The sequence below is a fragment of the Apteryx rowi genome, unplaced genomic scaffold (assembly GCF_003343035.1).
Source record: "Apteryx rowi isolate R43461 unplaced genomic scaffold, aptRow1 scaffold_77, whole genome shotgun sequence".
Classification (NCBI taxonomy): domain Eukaryota; kingdom Metazoa; phylum Chordata; class Aves; order Apterygiformes; family Apterygidae; genus Apteryx; species Apteryx rowi.
The window spans coordinates 3,107,613-3,129,428 of NW_020451060.1; positions in this window are offsets into that span (position 1 = coordinate 3,107,613).

Here is a 21,816-nt window from a genome sequence, read left to right on the forward strand (position 1 = left end):
ACTGTTAAAAATAAATGCTGCATTAAAAGCCTAGATAAATCAGATGCCAAAATTCAAAGAGAAAACAAACATACAAAAAACCCTTTGGAGCATGATGACAAAGTTAAGGAAGAAAGACTGGCTTTTAAAAAATAGAGGGCTTGTCCTAAAGAAAATTGAAAAGGCTTTAAAACATGATAGATAGAATATGCACATATAATTAAGAAGGCTAAAAAGGAAATAATAGCAGGATACTTTGCAAATTTTGTTCAACTGAAAGTAAATGATTCTTAATTTGAAAGGGTGTTTGGGGACATCCTCTGAAAATAATCTTTAAAAGATATAGGGATCCTTATACCTATCCTGGTACTGAAGTCTTAATACTGGACAGGGAGAGGGCACTGCTCAGATATCTTGAGAGAAGAGAAAATGAAGGGCATCTTATTATCTTTTCTCTTTTCTGTTCTCTTCTAGCTGTGGTGTCTTTCCCACTATCTGCAGGCAGGTCTGTGCTGTTCTTTTGTACTTATAGAATAAACTTCTTGAAAAATTGTTTTCACCATTGTTACTCAATGGTGAAAACACACAAAATATATTCAGCAGTTAAAACCCAGCTGTAGATATTCATTGCAGCTACGGAGTTCAGCTGGATAAAGGTTTAGCAGTAAGTGAAAACCATGACCACCTTCAGATAGACTTCATGAAAAGCATTGGCTGTCCAGATCATTTTCCTAGTAGGAGAGTCAGTCTGCTGCCTTTTGCAAACCATACATTCAATTTAAGAGGAAAAAAAGCAAATGTTAAAGTAGAGCCTTTCTTTTCTGACAGCTCTGAACTTTTATTTCTTCCTTCTGAATTAATTGACTAGCAGAAGGAGTCAGGGGTGAGCAGGCAGTAGCTGTGATTTTTCCCCTTTTTATTTCAAACTTATGCATTTTCAAGATATATATCTGCTGATATGTTTGGGAATACTTTCAGATCACCTGCATTATTGTAATATTGTTATTGTAAAGGCCTTCAACCTGTGGAGGTGGAACCAGAACCTTGCACTGAAATCTGACTGAACAGCTATCTCTCTTTCTCTTCATAATACAATATTTCTGTTTTTCAAAGTCAAATTTAATATTAAGATACTAATGTGGAATATATTTCATCATTTTCACTGCATCTTTACTTTTTAAAATAAACCATTTAATAACCATCTCACTGAAAAATAACAGAAACTATCTGTGTCTTATGCCCTCTTTCAGGTTAAAATAAACAGTATATTCTCCATGAAAAATATCCAGAGAGCAGCTTTTACTCACGATCTGTTATAATCTTTAAAAATTCCAGTGTTCTAAGCCAAAGTTCTGTGATTTATGTTTTTCCTAATAAGGAGGGACATAATTTGAAAACAACCACCGTAACATTCTTGCAGTACTCTGATGGACTAAAACTCAATCTAGAAAGCTTTATAAAATATGTCATTGTCTATATTTAAGTGGGTTAATATACATTTATCATAGTAAAGGGGATTGAAATCTTCTGGACGATATATGGCTAAATGATTTCCCTGTGCTTTGTGGCATCCCTGAAGCAAAAGTTACTTCAATTAAGCATTCTTCTCTTATGGGAAAGTCCTATGAAATGTAAAACCATACCACTGCTATAGATGCTGACAGATACATTAATGATTCTTCAGAAAGAATGTATTTCTCTATTGAATTCTATAGATTTTTAAGTCATTCTACAAAAAAATTAATTTTTCTAAAATTCCTCAGGTTATACCCCCTACCTTGGAGTAAATCACCCTGTTCTATAAACTTAATGTCTGTAACATGGGAAGAGACAAAGAGGCACAGAGACAGGAAAATTCCTTTCATATCTTTTCCATTTTTTAAAACATCTACTAAGAACAAATAAATGTTGTCTCTTCTCAACCCTACACATGTTGTGAAGTTCCTTTTAAAGAGGCAAATACCAAATCCCTCACCCCCTCTCCAGGTGCTGATGATAACTGTAGTACTACTGACCTATGTACATTCAATGTGGAAAGTGCCCTGAGCACCTGAAAATTCCAAATATGTGCTCCTGCTTCAGGACACAGGAAACAGTGCTGTCTTATAGCTTAGAACAAGGCATAATTTTTTTAAAGAAAAATCAGCATTTATCTGTCTTTATGACCATTCTTGTGACTTTTCTGTCTGTGAGGAAGGGAGCAGACAATGACACCAGGCATAAACTTTCTTCTGATTAACATTTATAGAATAGGAATTAGTAATTTTTTGCTTTCATAAATGAAATGGCAAGAAAGCTCTTTAAAATAAATGAAATTACTAATAAAGACATATAAGTAGGAGTCCTGCATGTAGTTGTTTTGACTCCTATTTTGACTCTCCTACATGCATAGTCTATGTTAAATATATCTGTCCTATCAGGCAATTACGATGTAACAAGCAGCACAGTATGACCTCTAGTGAGGAAAAAGCAGCAGATGCATGAGAACTTCTAACARCAAAACTGCTCTTCTTTAGCAACAGGAAGTCAGAGAAAGAAAACACAAACCTCTAGTGGTATATATGTGTATATCCAGGTGCTTTTTGTCTCTTCTTCTTTGGGATTCATATATGTGGTGTATTAGAGTAATATCTGAATGCTTTCCACAAATGAAAGTGTTAACACAGGTATTTCTCTCCTTCAATGACATTAAGAATGATGCAATTTTTGTGTAGTGGGGAAGGGAGGAATTGGTTGTTTTTGAAAACTTTGGTGTGCTGCCAGCATTTTTATTTTACCTAACATACAGAGCTAAAATGTCATGGTGCTTTTGTATAACATAATCTTTGGTAAAAATCTTGAGTATTTACATTTTGCGGCATTTCAGTGAATGAATAATTTCCTCTGGAATTAAGTTAGATCACGTTAAGCCCATGACTCTTAAGGCTCTGACTTCAACGCATGGTTCAGTTCTTGTCCGTTGCTGTTTCAAAGAAAAAAATATAGTGGGAGGTTATGATTGTAGAGAAGACAGACAGTGTAGAACCAACTCCATGCAAGGCTTGAGATAGAGCTGGGCCCTTGCCGTGTGCTTGGGGTTCCACAGGCAGCTGGTGGAGGCAGTGGGTGATGTGTGTATACTGTGTTGAACACTGCTCTGTTGTATTATGTTCAGTAATGGAAAYAGATGACTGATGAAGCTGGCTTGGGCATAAGCTTCTGGTGGTAAGAGGTGGATGTGTGCATTCTTGCTATTTCAACAATTTCATCAATCCAAATGCTGTGGCAGTCTGTGATCCTGTCTCTTAAGTAGATGGTCTCATTATGCAGGATGTTCTCTTATAGCATCACTTCAGCCTTCTCAGGAATCAGCTACAGAGAATTACTCTTTGTCCAGAAGCTGATCTCAGACAGAAACAACAAAAACTAGGAGGTGCTGAGGACCTTAACTATAATATTGACTCTTCTATCAATATTTTTTTCCTTTTAATAGTTTCCTATGGATGTTAAATAAAGTAGACATGAGCTGTTTGAAGGATTTGGAAGTGAACAAACAGTCTTCCAAAAATCATGCTTTTATTTTAGACAAAGTAAAGACTTGAACCAGTTCAAAAAATTTCTATTTAGCCATGAAGTCACCTAGGGACTGAATGGGAGAATCTGTTGCTAGTAGAAAAAAAATGCCAGTTTCCACACTCAGTACTTTCCTGCTACCTTTGGCCATGTGCCATAAACCTTACAAAAACTGCATAGATTTTCCTACTTAACCTACTCCAGTTAACCTTCTGTCCCTAAGATGTCACATGAAGTTCAGCTGGCTGCCTGTGGATCGGTTTCAGCTGGATGATATTGCTGAATAGAGCATAAGGAATGGATATAGGGATGAAAGAAGAAAGGAAGAATGACAGAGTTTTTGCTGTAAGATAACTGTGTGGAGATTTAGTTCTTGGATGTCCCATATGTTGTCTGTGCAGCCCAAGGAAATCACTTAACCCAGTGTCTTAGTTCCCTTGTAAAACTGGGAAAAAATCAAATGATGGCTCAGTGGGGTTAAGGCTATCAGTGACTTGACAAATAGTTCGTATTCTCCCCAGACATCATCCATCCAATGAGTAGGTATATTACATATGATGATAAAGGCTATGATGGCTGGATAACCTGACTTAAGTGCTACTTGTACCAATACAGCAGTATGAGGTAGCCCAAACCACTAGGGCCATGGACCAAGATTTTATGTTTGTGACAAGATAATGCTTTTAAGCTGAGGTAAAAACAAATACATTCATCTACTTTCTTTAGGACAGGACTTCTGCTAAAAAAAAAAAAAAACCATATGCAGTAGGTCTAGTGTCTAATTTGATACTGCTACCTAAAAAACTTTATAAGAGGAATGCAGATTTGGTTTCTTATTTTGGTGTATTACTTTTGGATCCAAAGGGATGCAAAAAGTGCTCTCCTGGCAATTTCTTTATATTTTTTTAAACAGTGAAGTCCTATGGACCTGTTATACCCTGACGTTGTTTTTTTCGTTTGTTTTTTCCCCATATTGCATTCACAGGCTTCAGAACACCTTCTGCTGTTCTGGAAATTCCTATTTATTTTGGAAGCATCATGGGCTGTTCATTCTGCACTGTTCAGATCCATAGAAAAACTATTTCATCCCAAATGTCGTGTATCAGAGCATTACAGAGCTATTACTAAATATATTTAATTTAACATCATAGGTATTGATTTTCACTTTCTCTTGTTTCACACCACCCGACATTGATATAGTACCTTGCAATATTAACTGTTTGGTTTTTTTTTTTCTTCTTTTCTTTCTAAATTTCACTGTAGAGACAGACCTGGGATCATTCTCAGGTACATGATGAAATTGGTTTTGTACACAAGATCAAGGTTTTGAATTTAGAGTAGATATGCCATTTGAGTAAATAAAGTATTTATACTGGTGGTTATTTTCTTCTCTATATAAGCTACAATGTTAAAGAGAAAATATTCTACCATAACAACAACAAAAAAACCCAAATATAGATTTCTCAAAGACTACACTGGTTAATTAAGTGAAATATTCTCCTAGATATTACTAGGTCTTATGAATGTGAGGATGAACAAATAATGCATGCATATTATTCGTATAGCTTGTCATGAAAATGGATAAACATCCTGACATTGAAGAAAAAGGTCTTATATTTATTTATTGTAGTTTCTACTAGAAAATACAATCCATAGTCAAAAAAGTCAGATGTTGTCCTCCACCCCCATTAAATTATTTTTCTTTTTTTCTCACATTTTTAAAAGGTGGAATTCATAAATGTATAGAATAGAGGAATACATTCCTCTTCAGATGTTGAGATATATTATTAGAACTTTCTGTTGAACTTTGTTATATTCTAAAAATACTTGAGCAGTGAAAAAATTAAAAACTTTTTCTACCACACTAGAATTTTTAATAAATACACTGTTTTCATTTTAACATACATGCATACATATTTTTGGCTTATTAAACATACATTAACTATTTATGTATCTGAAAGCAAATACTTTGTTTTAATCTCCTATCTCGAAACACTTAATTTAGAAGTAAGACACCCTACTTTGTGTCAAGCTCAAAAGCACTGTAATCTTAACATATAATCCACAGGCAATGAGTTTGATAGTTCAGGACTAAACTCATTAATGTCAGACACAGGTACATGTTGATTTATTGGAGCTCTTAAATATTGAATTCTTCATTTCCACATTTTGATCAATTTACTTCAAACTTCATGGCTCATTTCTGTTTTAATTCCATGACACCAAGTCTGCTGCACCTGAAAGCTCATTTCTAGGGCTATGCTCCATTCTAATAAAAGAAGTCTTGATTTCTTGTCCTGACAGGGGGGGAAAAAAGTCTTAAGTTAATTGATTGCAGGTGAAATGAACTATAGGCTTTCAGTTCAGTGTTGTAGTATTCAATCTGCTGTTTGAATATAAAATAAATATAATTGGAGGAAAGATTTATGTACAGAGACTGCCCTTTGACCCTTGGCATTTGTCCAAGTTATGCAGCTGGCATATCAATTGAATAAACTCAATAAAAAATGGTTAACTCGAAATATAGAAAACTCCATGTTCTTTCCTGTATTTCAGATGTGCCAGGGAGGCAGGAATGGTTGCAGTGATAAGTCAGAGTGTTTCTGTAATGGTTAATGGGCAGGCATCTGTGCAAGTATAGATTGTGTTGTTCTAGAGCAGATATATCATTCTTTATATGTTGTGCATATCATGAAGATTTTCAGTAGGATGGCAAGAGCAGGAATCCTTGAAGAAGTAATATGACAACTAAACATTGCTTTTTGGTTCCATTTCAATGTCTGAATGACATCATCTATTTTCTGCTGTTTTACAATTTACTGTATGAAAAGTCAGAACAATTTCCAAAGCTAACATTTATATATGTAGTTAAGTGCACAGTCATACATGTGTTAGCAGAACATATGCTTGGTTATTCCAGATAAATTTTGATCACAGTTTGTGGCCCATTTTCTCTCCTGATTTTGAGAACTCTTCTGTTTATCACTGATGGTTTTCTTGGATGTGTCTTCTTTTTTTGGCTTAGAAACTTCATCCAAAGTATGATTTTTCTATGTTTGTCTGATATTTTCACAAATAAAGCAGCTCAGTGGGAGTCACTGACTGATGACTTCAGTCTGACTGCTACCAGTTCGGGAATTCTGATGTGGCCATTGAGCATGCAGAGAACATATGCTGGTAAGAACTGTACTCCTTGCACTCATGTACAGCTGTTACATCTGTTCAATAGCCATGAAGCATTAAATGAACTTACTACACATCTGTGCATCAAGTTTGTAGTATTTACACAGTGGGTCTGATGCTTTGTGGAATTGCCAAGTGTACTCTCTGCATAGACTACAAGAAATTCTGGGCTGTTCTTTTACTGCAAACGTCTGCTTTACRTGCCAACCAATTTATGCCATATTACAAAGATAGATCTTTCTTACAGTGTAGGGAAGATGTTAGCCTCTCAACTGATCTTACTGTGAAGCAGCTCTCTCACAACCACCACTAAAAAGAATAAACCAGAGAAAAGATGTGTGAATAGGCTTCACTTGATCTTTGAATGCTCTCACTACTTTTTAACCTATTTGAGACTAGTGCCATCAGACCATTCTTATCCATATGGGGAGATCAGACTGGTAGCAACAAAATGAAGTTAGTATGCAGGTACTCTGACCTATACATGATAACTAATTTACATAACTAAGCAGGCATGCTCAGAATGTGTAAAAGATGAAGATATTGATTCAGTTGTAAAATATGGTAAACTACAAAATGAAGGGTGTTATTCTTATAACAGAAATGTATTTCATTCTTCTTGTCTGGATGCATGACCACTACTGGTGGTGAACAGAAATTGCATGCATCAACTAGAGAGTATTACCACTAGAAGAAATAATACTGACAGTATAATTTAAACAAAGAGATGAAAATAATTTTTCCTTACCATTTATATTATTTAAAAAAAATCTTAAATGAATTGCAGAAGAGTGTGTGAGTGGATGGGTGGGGGGGGAAGGGGGGAATGAGGCAGGGGAAAGGAATAGGAGGCACGTCATATCCTTCACAGTTTTTTTAAAAGTTAGAGTTAGCTGATTATTCAAGTACAGTGAGATGGCATGTACCTTGTGCTCCTGTATTTCACCAAATACTTTCAGCAGAAAAGAGTATTTTATATTTACTTCAGGCAGTTTTGAAAGAAACAATGCTGAAAGGTTCCAAGTAGGAAACAAATGCATAAGACCTTGGGACTTAAAGCACATTTTATTTTCATGAGTTAAGAAGACCTGCTGATTCCTGATTAGTTTCAGAATGAAACAGAGCCACAAATCAAGGAGTAGGTCACCCTAATGAGGAAAAATAGAATGTATAGAACACCTCAAGATTTATTGTATTTTCTTTGTGGAATGTTGGTATATTTTTATGTCTTCATTCTGTTGAGAACTTTCCCCCCGTGAAGTTGTATTTGTAATGGAAAGATTTTTGTTTGTTTTTCCTGTAGCATTTTCTCTTCTCTCATGCTGCTGTATAATATCTTGTCCCTCTTTCTTAAAGCATCCCTTTTCTCCCTGTCTTCACCTCCCGCTCCTTGCTTCCCTGTCCTCCTCAGCTACACTGTTCCAATCTTGATTTTGTGTTTATCTGGGACATTTGATATGGGTTCGAGTCACTGAGAATTTACTTCCTGGACTGGTACTTTTAAAGGGGCTACAGATTTTCCAAGGAACTGTTATGTGTGTGAAATACGGAGACTTTCATCCAGCCTGTATTAAGCCTGCTGAGGAAAATGCAATCCACATGAAACTCAAATGTCTTCAATATACTGAAATTCCAGTTCAAACACTGTTATATAGATATATTTAAATGTTTGTCTCTATGTGCATATAGAGAGAGACAAATATAAATGTATATACATATATTTCACATGTTTATTGTTACACTTCATTTATGATGTTGTTTACTTTGTGTTGGGTCACTGAAGAACACTTATGAAGAATGTTTCCTGTTCAGAGTAGTTGCTAATCTGAGGACCCATATCTATAAAGAATAATGCATAATAATCCTCATAATGTCCTAAAGCTTTTTATACTAGTTATATTTGCATAGGTTATGTAAAATAAGGTTTTAAAGTATTAAAAAAATACCTATTTTGTTAATTTTATAAGTTGGAGTGAGAACTGTAAGCACATGTAACTCACTCCAAAGAAAAAGACAGTAACCCAGGGATAACTAGAGCAAACCAGTCTAGTTCTTTACAGTTTCAGCAGAGCTAGACAACTCCATTGGGTCAGATGCAAGTCTCTGTCTTGCATCTGGTGGAGTTTGTACAATATCACTGATGTGTAAAGGTACTGCATGTCAGCAAATAGAAAGAAATTGTAACAAAACAGAAATAAACTGAAAACCTCTGCTTTGCTGTGTGTAAACACCAAGTAACATTAAAAAAAATTGAAGGCAATAATAAAGGATAACATTTTCATTATTCAGTAAGAGAAGTTCTATTACTTTTGAAGAGCCAGTGAGCCAAATCATTGAGAGAAAAATCTTATATTTCTAGACAGAACTCCGTGATATCAAATGAGAGCAGAATGTGCAGCTTCAGATGTTAGAAATAGAGATTTGGAACCAGAATCCCAGTCCACTTGCTCCACTCAGCTGGGGTGGACTGTAGGAGAGTACTTGTATGGGGAGAGAGGAGGATTTGAAGAGAGAATTCCTTTGGTTCAATTTATGGAATAGCTTTGGAACCTTGAGACTGACAGTTGTGGAAACACCAGGTACAATAAAAGCTTTAATTAAAATTACTTAGCCTACTTTTATTTTTTGAGTGATTTATAAATTTTACGGTCTGCAGTGGCCAAGATAGTTCTTCTCTGTGAACTGACATTGCCCCTCTACTACCTGCCCCGAAATGTAATGGTGGGGTATTCAAACAGTGGTGGCATTTACCTCCACAAAAGTAGTCTCCCAGGCATGGATCTAAATGTCAGGTTGGATGGCAGTATTGTAAAGGTGTAGAATAGATGTGATGAGACAGAGATTTATGAGAAGATTATGGAAGTGCATGATGAATAAGTTTATCCTGTGTGTTTTAGGAGCAAAGACAGAGCCTAATGTGATTTGTGAAAAAAAAAATTAAAAAAAAATCCATCCACAGAAGGACATTCAAGACACTTTACATGAATTTTAGGGTGAAATCCTTTTTACACAAGAACATTTCTCTGCTTCTCCTTAGAAAAATGCTATTGCATTTCTTAAGTTCTGACTCTTCACTTACATTCCAGTTTTTCTCTGTAGTGAACACCTACAATTTCCTATAAAGTAAATGAAAGCCATGGGTGCTCAACACCTTAAAAAATTGGTCCTTCCTTTTTTAATTGCAATTTTATTGTGCAGTAATCAATTCTTCCTTAACAAGCTCTTGAAATGTAAATAAAATTCTTTCACTTTTCATTTTGTTCTTTTCTTGGTACTCTAAATATTTTTTTTTTGTCTTCCAAACTGTCCAGTAATGACAGCTTATCTAATTTTTGAGTGCATATAGGAGACAATTATTTAATATTCAGGATCATATTGGTCCTGATGGTGAAAGATACATGAATGTTTTTYATTTAAATCATTAAAACTGATTTTTTTAGTGGACTTTATGATGTCCTCTCTAATCCAGATACTATATTTAATTGTTGGAATATCATTTTAAAACTGATTGCATAATCTTGCTGTAGAGAGCTATTGTCAGTGGGTCACTGTCCAGAAATTGGAAGTATGTGTAAAATGTAATTCCAGCCATATTAGTCCTGGGTGTAATTCTATTTGAAGTTTTCATTGAGATCAAGGTGGGAGGGCCTGTTATTGTACTGATGACAAGAATTCAGTCCAGGCCTATTTTACCATTACTCTATGGCAGATAATATTTTATAGACAATCTGCCACCCTTGCTCCTACTATGCACCCTTTTTCTTTTCCCTGTTCCTTTGAGGCTGCATCAATTATTGCCTTTTCCAAAGGCACTTCCTTCCTACAAACACAGTATCTTCTGCCTTATCAGTGCTTGCAGTTGRGTGCCTCAGACCGTCTCTGTAATAAAATCTTCAGGCCTTCCAGGAGTTCATGTTTCACAGTCTTCCCGAATCCCAGTTCCCTTCACCCTCTCTTTCTCTTTCTCTTCTCTTATAAGTTGTCCTTGTGCCAATAAGTCCCTTCTCAGCTCTTTCTGCTGGTCTGCCATTTAATGCTGTTAGTCTAACACATTTTTTTATTTTTTCCTGCTTCTTTCTTAGCAAGCTGTGTATAAACATTTTTCTTTCCTAATTCACCTTTGCTTCCTCCCCACCTACAGTTTGTTTCTGCTGCCTTTTTTCTCTGGGTCTCTCCATGGTGATTTTTAACAGTTAAAAGGCACATATACAATTTAGTTTTAATTACYGGATAAAACATGCAAATGTATATTTCAAATAATGTTTTCATATAGTTAGTAAAAAGAGGAACTTGGAAGAAAATTAGAATACAAACAGTAGTAGGCTTCTGGGGACAAAAGAGGAATGGATTATTGCAACAAGAATGATTGACCTAAAGTAGGATCGTGAGGCAACAGAAAACACAGATGTGGTCAGAAAAGGAACAGTGGAGGTATGTGAAAACAGAGATGGGATGTTTGAGGACAAGATTCTTTGCAAGTATATATTGACTATCTCTATTGACTTGATTGGAAAAGTACCAGCCTACATCAGTTGAGAGTCTGGTTATACAACTTAACAAAGGGCTGAGAACTTCAAGGAAAATATTCAGAGGTGGTCCAAATTAATGGGGCTATGAAGATTATTTTAGCAAACTAATTATGAGTTGAGGATAAGATGTATGTGGTTGTGAATAAGAAATTGCAGTAGTGAAGATGAAGGATAATGAAGGCATGGGTGAGAAGATTTTTAAAATTTAAATTATTCATTTTAAGCACCTAATCTTTTAAATCTTATACATAACTATGTATTTCTAGCTTTGCAATGTATACAAGAAAAGTAAAATGAGATYTGGTATATTATTTTACAGGATGGAATATCTATAGTCATTGGTACCCTCAAATGCCAGAGGGTTTGTAAACATAAGGTAAAATAATAGAGTCTATTGAGTTGTTGATAAGGAAATCAGTGCTACCAATGGGATGGTTATATGAGGGCTAATTGTATTAAAAAGGTGACATAAAATCAATATTTACTGTTAAACTGTGTTTACTGTAAGCAAAACATTGATTTGTGTGGGCTCAAGTTCAGTGATTTTACCTAAAGTTCTGCAAATTTTCAGGAATTTAGAAACTTTTATATTCTTCTTTCTTTTTGTTTAGCAAAAAATTAAACTCGGAAGGATGCAAGTTTCTGAAAGCTCCAGAGACTCATTCAGACCCTTGGAATCTGTCATTCTGTCTAGTTTTTGTTCCATGTCCTTCATCTTTTGTTTCCATTCTGTTTTAGTACAGTCATTTTATACTTTTCCGCAACATTGCTCTTTCTCTTTATTTGTCCTAATTCCATAGCAGTACTATCTGTGGTACCTTAGCAAGACTCATAGTATCATGGCAATAACCAATTTTACAAACTATAGCTGATAATACTGATGGCTGAGAGCAGGGTGTGAGTAGGGAAACAGTAGAATATGGAGAATTCTTTTGGCACAGTTATGCATAACTTGCCCTTTCATTTTTCTTAGTTTGTATATGTTTTTGATGTTTCYTTTAAGCTTTACTTTCTGTTCATGGAAAAATACTGAAAAATCATCACCTAATAAAGAAATTTGTGGCCTTTGTACTGGTGCCACTAACACCACTGGCTTGAAAGAGCTGGAAGATTTAGCAGAAAACCTGAGACACTGAACAATTTTTTTCAACAGTACAGGTAATCAACTCATTGTCAGTGCTGTGTACAGATGGTGAAATATCTCTAGGAGAGTAGTCCTACTGATAGCACGATAGATGTTCATCTTCAGTACTGACACTCTTTGTGAATGTTAGTTAAATTTTTTACGGAAAAATGTAAAAGAAAACATCTTTAAAGCATAACTAAGAACATTCAAGTAGTTGAAATCATTATCAAACCTCCTTTGTGACTATGTTAAATTTTGAAAGCATGTAGATTTGTACTGTTAGTTTATTAGCCCATGGGCAGTGAAGCTTTTGTGGATTCTGATATAGAACCACAGGCCTTTTTGATTTGTTTTCTAAACCAGACAGGTTACCACTACAAGAAACAAAATTGTCTTTTATCAGGCTGCTGTCACATACACTGTAAAGTAGATGTCCTAAAATATAATGTTTCTTTTGATTAACAACTCCTTGAAACTTTCTCTCCACAATATAAAGAAGCCACACAGCACTTGTGAGTGACATCTGCGAGTGTACTGAGAGCGGTTTGCTTGGTTAAAATGCTTGGCCCTGTATATAACTCTTTGCTCCCAGAGAAGAAAACTTTTAAGCCTGTCTTCTGACGTTCAGGTGAGAAGGACAGGACAGTCTTGCTATCGTTTGAGTGGAAATAGAATAGCATGAACAAATAGCAATCCCTGAGAACACAAAGCTCATTTCTGTATAGTCATCTTGGAAGACAGTTACCCCATTACCTATGAAACTGGTTTAGCTGGAAACTGGATGCTTGCTCTGAATGCTTCATAGGCATGTTTCTGTCTCCTAAAGACTTTACAATTTTTTCTATATTTTGTTCTCTGTCAGAAGATGAGTAATAACACTAGTTTCTTTTCAAAAAAGGGAGCTAGAGAGTGTTACATGTCTTTCACTACAAAGTGAGGAATTCCAACTGCCTTACAAATTGTGGTTCAGCAGCACTTACTGGCAGATTATAAATTCAAAACTAGTCTACTGTATTGTACAGCTGAAATAACCACATTGTGCTAAATAATCTACCATATATTAAGACATGAGAAATATCAAAAATGATGCCAAAAATACTTCCATGTTCAGCTAGACTTTCTCTTGAATTCTYTCAAAGGGCTGGAGCAGCAGAAAGGGAGAAGTCACAATATGACATGTTCAGTCCTTTTCTAGAAGGCTTTTGTGGGACAACTGTGATCCAGAAAACACGCCAGAATGGCTAAAAGTATTGTGCTACTGGCTAGCTGGTAGAGCAATGACTCAGATCATTCCTCAATCAACCTTTAGCTGAAAGAATTTAAATGACTGATCATCCTAGGGAGGGCCTAGTAATATCACCTTCCCTTTCCTTTTTATTTCCTCTTTAGCATCTTGAGCACAGGCTGTGAGATCAGTGCCAAAACTTGTCCATTTAACTTGAAATACAAATCAGTTGTGGAGGAATTTTAAGGGACTATGTTTTCATCATATAACACAACCTCTTGGTTTCAGGGAGCAGAAAACACCTCTGAAATAATCCAACGAAATCCATATAGTCCATGTAGTAAAATCAAGTTACCTGCACTCCTCTTCTCTAATATTGTTGAGGGGAGGCTTAACATCTTTCCAATAATATCAAATTTTGAGATTATCAAAATTGTTCACCATGCTAGCAAAGGACCTACAAGTGGGTCAGAGGAAGAAAAGACAAGAGCATTTGCTACCTTAGATATACTGTCCCCCCCCCCCCACACACACACACATTATGGACACAAATATTCTCTTCAGAACTTTCACTTTTCTTTACACTGTCACTGTAGAATTAATTAAATCAGAATACCTCTGTTTTATGAGTGTGCAGTGGATGGAAAGGATTAGTATATGTGCAAAGTAAACCAATTGATTTAGAACAGACTAGTTGATTCTAAAATGGGCGAAAAGAGTATCTGCACATTTTAGTAGTCCTCAGATTTAAATCCCACAAATAGTTTAGATAACATTATCAATATCAGCAGTACCATTAATGAAAATCCAAACTAAATCCATCACTAGCATTGCTCTGGGTGTATGTACATGTAATAGAATAGGATTTCTTCACTGTGAGGGTGGCAGAGTGGAACAGGTTGCCCAGAGAGGTGGTGGAGTCTCCTTCTCTGGAGATATTCAAAACACGCCTGGACGCGATCCTGTGCAACGTGCTCTAGGTGACCCTGCTTGAGCAGGGGGGTTGGACTGGATGATCTCCAGAGGTCCCTTCCAGCCTCAGCGATTCTGTGATTCTGTGATTTGTACTCATTTAAAGTCTTTTAAACCTTCTCTAGGCTAACCAGAGAAAGCCAACAGAGTTACTGGAGAGTTTCAACAGCACAACTGAAGGAATTGCTTTGCCCAAGATTTTGGCTACTCACCCTAAACTATTGTAAATAACCTATTCTGTTTTTGGATATTGTTGTTGAGCTTTCAGGAATGGGGAAGCAGGTCATGCGACTGGGAATGATATGTGGTTCAAATCATAGTTCTGAAATTTTTAGCAGCTAAATAGGCTAGTTTGACAAGATATACTTCTGGCTTAGTAAATCCCTTACTTATCTAAGATGCATATCTTTTGAAATTTTTTATAACCTCAGAGATGATGAATATTTTTTTTCTGAACAGACCTCTGTATAAATAAATACATGCCTCACTGTTTTTAATAATTATCACACAGTAGTGCAATACTGGTAGAGTTACTTATTTTTTATTCAATTACTTATCAACAAAAGATAGAGGAAATATTGAGAAAATGTGAATGTGGGTACTAGTAGCCAGAATGAGAAATTCTCTCTCTCTGTCTTTTTTTTTTGTCTGGCATTAGAAATTCATGAGAAAACTTAAGGAGTTTTCAGTACATTCAGCTAAAGCTTTGCTCCTTATATATGCTTCAAATTGAGAGGAACAAAATTTATCTAAATGATTCCCTATAATCTATAAATGCACTGGAATATTTTCAGTTTTGGCACACTTCTTAGCGTAAATTCATTGTTTTCATTTTCTCATATTCCAGAGGGGAGGTAGGATCAGTGTGGCATTGACTGCTTTAGTAGATCTCAAACTGGAAAAAAAAAAATTAAAGGATCTTAGATTTTCAAACCCTAAATCATCCTGTATTTTATTTATATAAACATTTTGTTTGATATTGGAATGTTCTGAATTAGTTAAAGGGTAAAAATTAAACAAATTTATGTGCCAGCCATACTACAGATAAATTACAAAAACAGAGATTTGTTTAAGGATTTTCAGGTATGGCATCTCATTTTATCTCATATTATACAAGTCAGCAGTGTTTTAAATTACTTCATTTATATTCATGTTCTGTGACTTTGTTAATCACTGAACCATATAAGTGTTAAGACTACTACATTGTGTATCTCCATTAAAACAATAGTGTTGTTTTTCTAGCTTTCTAACTTAATTATTGTAATACTTAGCAACATTGTGTTTAAAACACAAATTTGTAATTCCAACACCCAAACCCTGGCCTAAGTAGTTGGATTATAACAGATTAAAGCTCATTATATGAAGGTTACTTTATATAATTGTGAATTGTACTTGCATCTTCCGACAATGTAATATCTGTCTTTATAATCTGATTCATAAAATAATACCAGAAAAAAGCCTGTTAAAGTGGCCATAAACATAAAGAATTTGTTACTTTAGCCATTTCTTTCAGCCTGAACCACCTGGGYGGCCAGTCAATAGGGAGTAGGAAAAAGATGGACTTGAGGAGATCTTTAGTGGCCTCACTGTATTAAGGGAATGTTAAAATGCAGGCAAATCCCAAAGAAATAAACCTAGAAGTGAACATCTCCTTCTGGACTTCATGTCTTACTGCTCAGTTAGGAATTAAAGGTATTAAGATGATAGATAGTGCTGTTGCTTCCAGAGCTTGAAATTCTGACAGACTTGAGAGAGGCAGCGGTGGCTGGCTTGTAACTCGCAGGTGTGCGCAGCCCCAGTCATTGCTGCCATATGCAACACTACTGCAAGCAGCAGAATAGAGGCAGAGTAGGGGAAACATGAGTTTGTCTGAGGTGTATCTGTTGAGAACATTTATTTGCTCGTGTCAAAGAGCATATATATCATTTATCTGATGTTGCCACCTGATGTATCCATGTCAGCTGTTGTCTTGGCCACATGTCAAAGAGATACAAGGGGACTCAGATTTCTTCGTGTTGATTAGACTAAACCCTTTCAAATGAAGCTGTGAAAGCTTGAATTAAAATTTCAACCATCCACCACTTTTTATTCACATTCATGCTTGGAAAAGTTTTCTATTCTGTTGTTGGCTGAATCAGCTGATTTGTAAAGAGAATGACATCAAAACTCTTCCTCGGTAATGATTCAATTCTAAAGGAAAATAAATAGCTTTTCCAAACTTGCTTCCTTTTAAAACTAACATTATTTCCTAGATCATCTATTCCCTATGGAAACTTTTTGCAATAAGCTAGAAAGATATAGTAAGATGGAAATAGATAGAAGCATGTCAAAAAATACAAGACACAAAGTAGATTTTTCAAAATTCCTTTTTGCATTTGGAGAACTGTTTATGACTATTTATGAGGAGGGGAGAGAGAGAGTGAGAGACTCMGATTGGACTGGGGTATGGATAAGCACATACATAAAAATGTTGTTGAAATACAGTATATATCCTTTTTGCATTATAATCAGAATTCATGAAACTTTGATTTCTTTTAATATAGAGAGAATTCCAGATTGACAGCTCTAGTAAATGAACTACATTTATCATTAGAAAAAAAAAAAAGTTTTATGACTTCACTTTCTCATGCTGCTTTGTTACTGTGTCCCATTCCATCCAGAGAGAACAATCTTTAATATTGATACATTAAAGATTGATCTTAGGCAATGCGAGAACCCTCATCATCACATTCAAAATCATTATGCATATTATATTTTCAATTAGGTCCTGATTCAGGAAAAAGTTACTTATCATATATGCCAAAATCTTATACTCAGCTKGTTTGGAGACTGCTGCCTTAAAAATACAGTTTTCTTAACAGAATTATTATATTTTAAGAATTAAAATTATACAACTTAGACTTAGATTTAGAAAGTTTCCTACTAATTTTGGAAATTCCAGCTGAATGTTACAGCAGCGGCATGAATAGTTCAGTGTTCTGAGTATTGAAGATTATGTGTGATATTCAAAGCACAGTTTTAAATCCACTTCAGCTGTAGCTGTTAGCTCTTAGCACTTCCGTTAGAATAGATCGTGGTTTCACTATGTTAACCATTCAATAAATGAGGAAAAAAACCAGACCGAATGTTATAATATAGTTCAAGTGACTTGCCCACCTCCCACAGGAACTCTGTGGCACAGGCATGACTAAAAGCCACATCTCCAGACTTCTCTAGGTAGTATGCTATCCTTTTTTTCTCCATTCTGTTATTTGGTAATCTTTTCATTCTTGCATCAGGTTCAGGACCTTAAATGCAATAATCTTTTATTGCATCATCTTGGTTCATCATTATGTACTGTATAACTTCTACCTTGCAATAAGTAAAAAAGTCTGATCGTGCATTTAAAATTACCATTATGTCTAGACACACAAAAGGACCCCCTATTCTATCTAATACGTCCTCACTTTTGAATAGTATTTTGATATCCAGCATGATATCATCATCTGTTTTGAGACTTTTAGACCAACAGCCCTGATCTCTACCACATGAGCTAATGGAAGAACAGGTAACAATTATATGCTATTATGTGCTGGTGATGCCACCTCTTCTGTCTCTCTCCTCACCTCTCAGATCCTATTCCTTGGTTTGCCTTACACTTCTCTACTGTGCCTCCCAGGGCCTACCACTCCTTGGGATCCTGCAATCGGCATCTTCCACTCGCAGCAGAATCTGACCCCTTTCCTTCCACCCTTTGCTTCAGCATCACCATCATAAAGAATACAGAGGGACCAGTTTTTCCTGCTTTGCTGGACATTAGGAAATTCAGTTTCATGGAGAGGAAAAAAAATTGGTATAAATCATAGTTCCCTGAAACATATTASTTAGCCAAATTTGGCTTGATTTTTACATGGGTAGCAATGACAGAGCCTTGACTTGAGGGTAATGTCTCTACCAATTTTGTAGTCTCTTAACCAAAGCCAGAGGACAACAGAACTTCTGAAGGAAAATGTTGGGGGAATGTTTGGGTATGAGTTAAATGACTTATTTTAACTAATCTGTTTTCAGAAATAGCTGACTCATTTTAGGAAAAAAAATGCCCCAAAATCCAATAAAAGGCAGACAGCCAGTATAGCATATTGCAGCAGGGAATTTTTTTTTAAAGCATTTGCCAAGTTATTATCAGCTGTAAAAGGGGGTTTATAAGGGCCAGTGTCAGCAAACTCTAAGATCATGCTCTTTTCATAGACCAAAGAGGCACTCTCCCCATAAACAATTTCCCCAGACTTTGAATATGTCTTACATCTGATCAAACAACTATCATTAAAAAAGAAAAGGAACTAGTTGCTATAGACTTCTATCATAGAATATTTTCCCCCTCAACATATGGGATTTTCCTTACAAAGTTACAGAAGCTGTAAAATGAGCAATATCAGTTTCAGGTCTGCTGTCATGTTAAAGGTTATATATTTCATTATGTTATAGAGYAAAAATAGGAGCTTCATACTATTATAAATGATATAATTCCAGCTTTTAAATGTGATTCACATTATCTACTTTCATGAGTACTTTCCCTGTCTTTAAAGGTTTTGAGACACTGTACTTTGAAGTATGACATTTACATGTACTATAAAGCTGTTTAGATCAAATTTAGATATTTTCTTAATGGATTTTTTACCTTCCCTAGTGGTCTGTAGTGATGAATTCACTGATGCTAGAAGAGTCTGTAGTAATTTCAATCTGTGTGCTGTGAGAAATTCTGACATTTTTCAAAAGGAATCACCTTTGAACTGGAACTAAAACTAGATTTTCTTGAATTTTTTTTAAAAAAGAGGATTTCTAAAATTTTCTAATAAACAATATGGAGCAACTGGCTGTTCTGGCTGTTCTCTCAATTTCTAAACCCTCTCTGATTGGAAATATCATGACCAGCTCCAGCAGCTTGGACATTTGACTTTTCAAGTGGAAAGAGAATGCTCTGCTGAAAGATTTTAGTATTTTCTTTTGATCTGAGTTGAAAAATTTGTACAGGGTTTCGCCACCCAGGAGTAATGCACCCATTCTAAACTTGTACTAATATAAATTTACTGCACACCATCTATACTCCCATAGTTTTGTGTCTATGTGTGTGTCTGCATATTTTGTGCATCCCTTACTGACTTCAGAGTAGCAGCTGAAAATCTGGCCCTTGAAAATGAGGAAAAAAGATGTTCTTTTGTCTCATATTTGATAACTGCTCTCAAGAGCAAGTACAGTATCCAAAGATTTCTTGAACTGCCTAATATCATAGTTACTTTGGACATGCATAAATAGGCCCACATCTTGAGCACCTCTGATGCCAGATTGATGTGGGATTGTTTATAATCACTGCATGGCTTAAAGAAGTTACCAGAATTTCTCAAAAGTAAGAATTTTTTAGATATTAAAGTTGTTTTTCTACAAATAACTCTTTATTACCTAAAGTTAAAGAAATATAAAATTAGATCATTCTTATTTGGCTGTCTACTTTCTGTTCTCCTCAAAATCTTCTTGTTTATTTATATGACTTGAGTTACATTTTGCATAATTCTTTGGTCCCCATCCTTACCCTATATGCTATCTTCCTTACTATTTAATAGTCATAATCTTTTTTCTCCTGGTAATTGTTGGTAAAAAAATGATTGATTAATAAATTGATATTTTAGATGTTTTGATTAAAAATACAGGAAAATTTGCTTTATAGTTGTTTATTTATAAAATATTGGAGCTTAGTTGCAAGTAATTTGAAGTTAGGTTCTATTATTTCAGGTGATGTCCATATGCAGTCAAATTAAATGGAAAAATGTAGGAATGGAAATTATGGTATAAAGATGTGATTTATCAGAAGTTTACTTGACTAGGTCTTCTAAACAAACCAATAGTCATAATACCAAAACCATACTATATTAGTGACTGATTACAATAGGTTGTATGACTCCAGAAGAGAGAGTTTGTGAGGAATTTCAAATACTGGAGTTTATTTGGAAGCTTTTGTAGCTGGGCAAGGGTCTGTCCTTTCCTAAGTCTATTTCTATTAAAATAAAAAGAAAAACAAATATTTCCTAGCTTAATTTAACTTTGTGTCAGATCAAATAACCTTTCTTTGGATTTTGACAGTGACAACATTCTCTTTCCTCTTATTCATTTATCTTAGTAGCTTCTGCTGTCTATATACTCCAGCTTACAGATCTGGGGGGAAGGGGATGATAGGAGGTTTCTTCATGTTCTTTTGAATGAACATAACCCAAAGAATGGTTCAAGGATGTACGCTTGTTGTGTGCAGAGATGCATGTTTCATCAGTCTTTGTGTCCTGCGCTTTTTTATTTTTATCTGCCTTTCAACTGCATGTAAATCTCTAATGTTATCTACCTGTATAACCTTAACCTGGACTCAACTAGCAAAAGATTTTGTTTTCAATTTCTTGAACATCTGTTAAGCAAATAAAAACATCCAAAGCTTCCTACAGTTTTAATATTTTAACCTTTCCTATTTTAAAAGTCTTTTCATTATTGTTATTACTGCTGATTAGTTAATCATTACTGCAGAGTCTTTACAAGAAATAAATTACGTGCCTGCTTTGAAAAGTAACTAAGTTAAGGCCCCAATCCTGAAAAAACGTATTCAGGTAAGAAAACGTCACTGATGTGATTAAGCCCATTAGCTTGAATGAAGTTACTCAGATTTAAAGTAACATGAACTGGAAGAGAATTGGCCCCATATGACTTTTACCAGACAATGTTCTGTTAAATGAATTCATGTTAAATGAGTGTGATCTTTAGTTAAATAGACATAAGTATAAAATATTGTAACTTTGTATTTCTCCAGTTCTGTTTAGAATGAATTCTCAAAAACTCTGCAGAAGTTTCAACACAGGCTGGCCGTTATAATCCCCTAGGCTCTATTTCTGGAGACTGACAGTGACCAATCATCTTTCAAACCCCAGCTGTCTATGCTTTTTAATTGGGTTATAAGAAGATGAGGCTTTCTAAACTTTAATGAACATGACAAAATTTTGTAACATATTCATATCCCTTCCAGGGTGACTGGCTCCAGGTCTGAATTAACACAGCAATTTGCCTTACTTTTAAAAAGCTACAGCTGCCTCCACAAAAAAATAGATGAAGTGTCACGCACTTCACTGTTATAACTCAACATAAGCAGTAGTGAGTATCTAAGCCAGCATAGATTCTCTGTGCATTTTTGTGCATCACACTTTACATAATGCAGATGAGTGCAGAACAGCGGGTAGCTG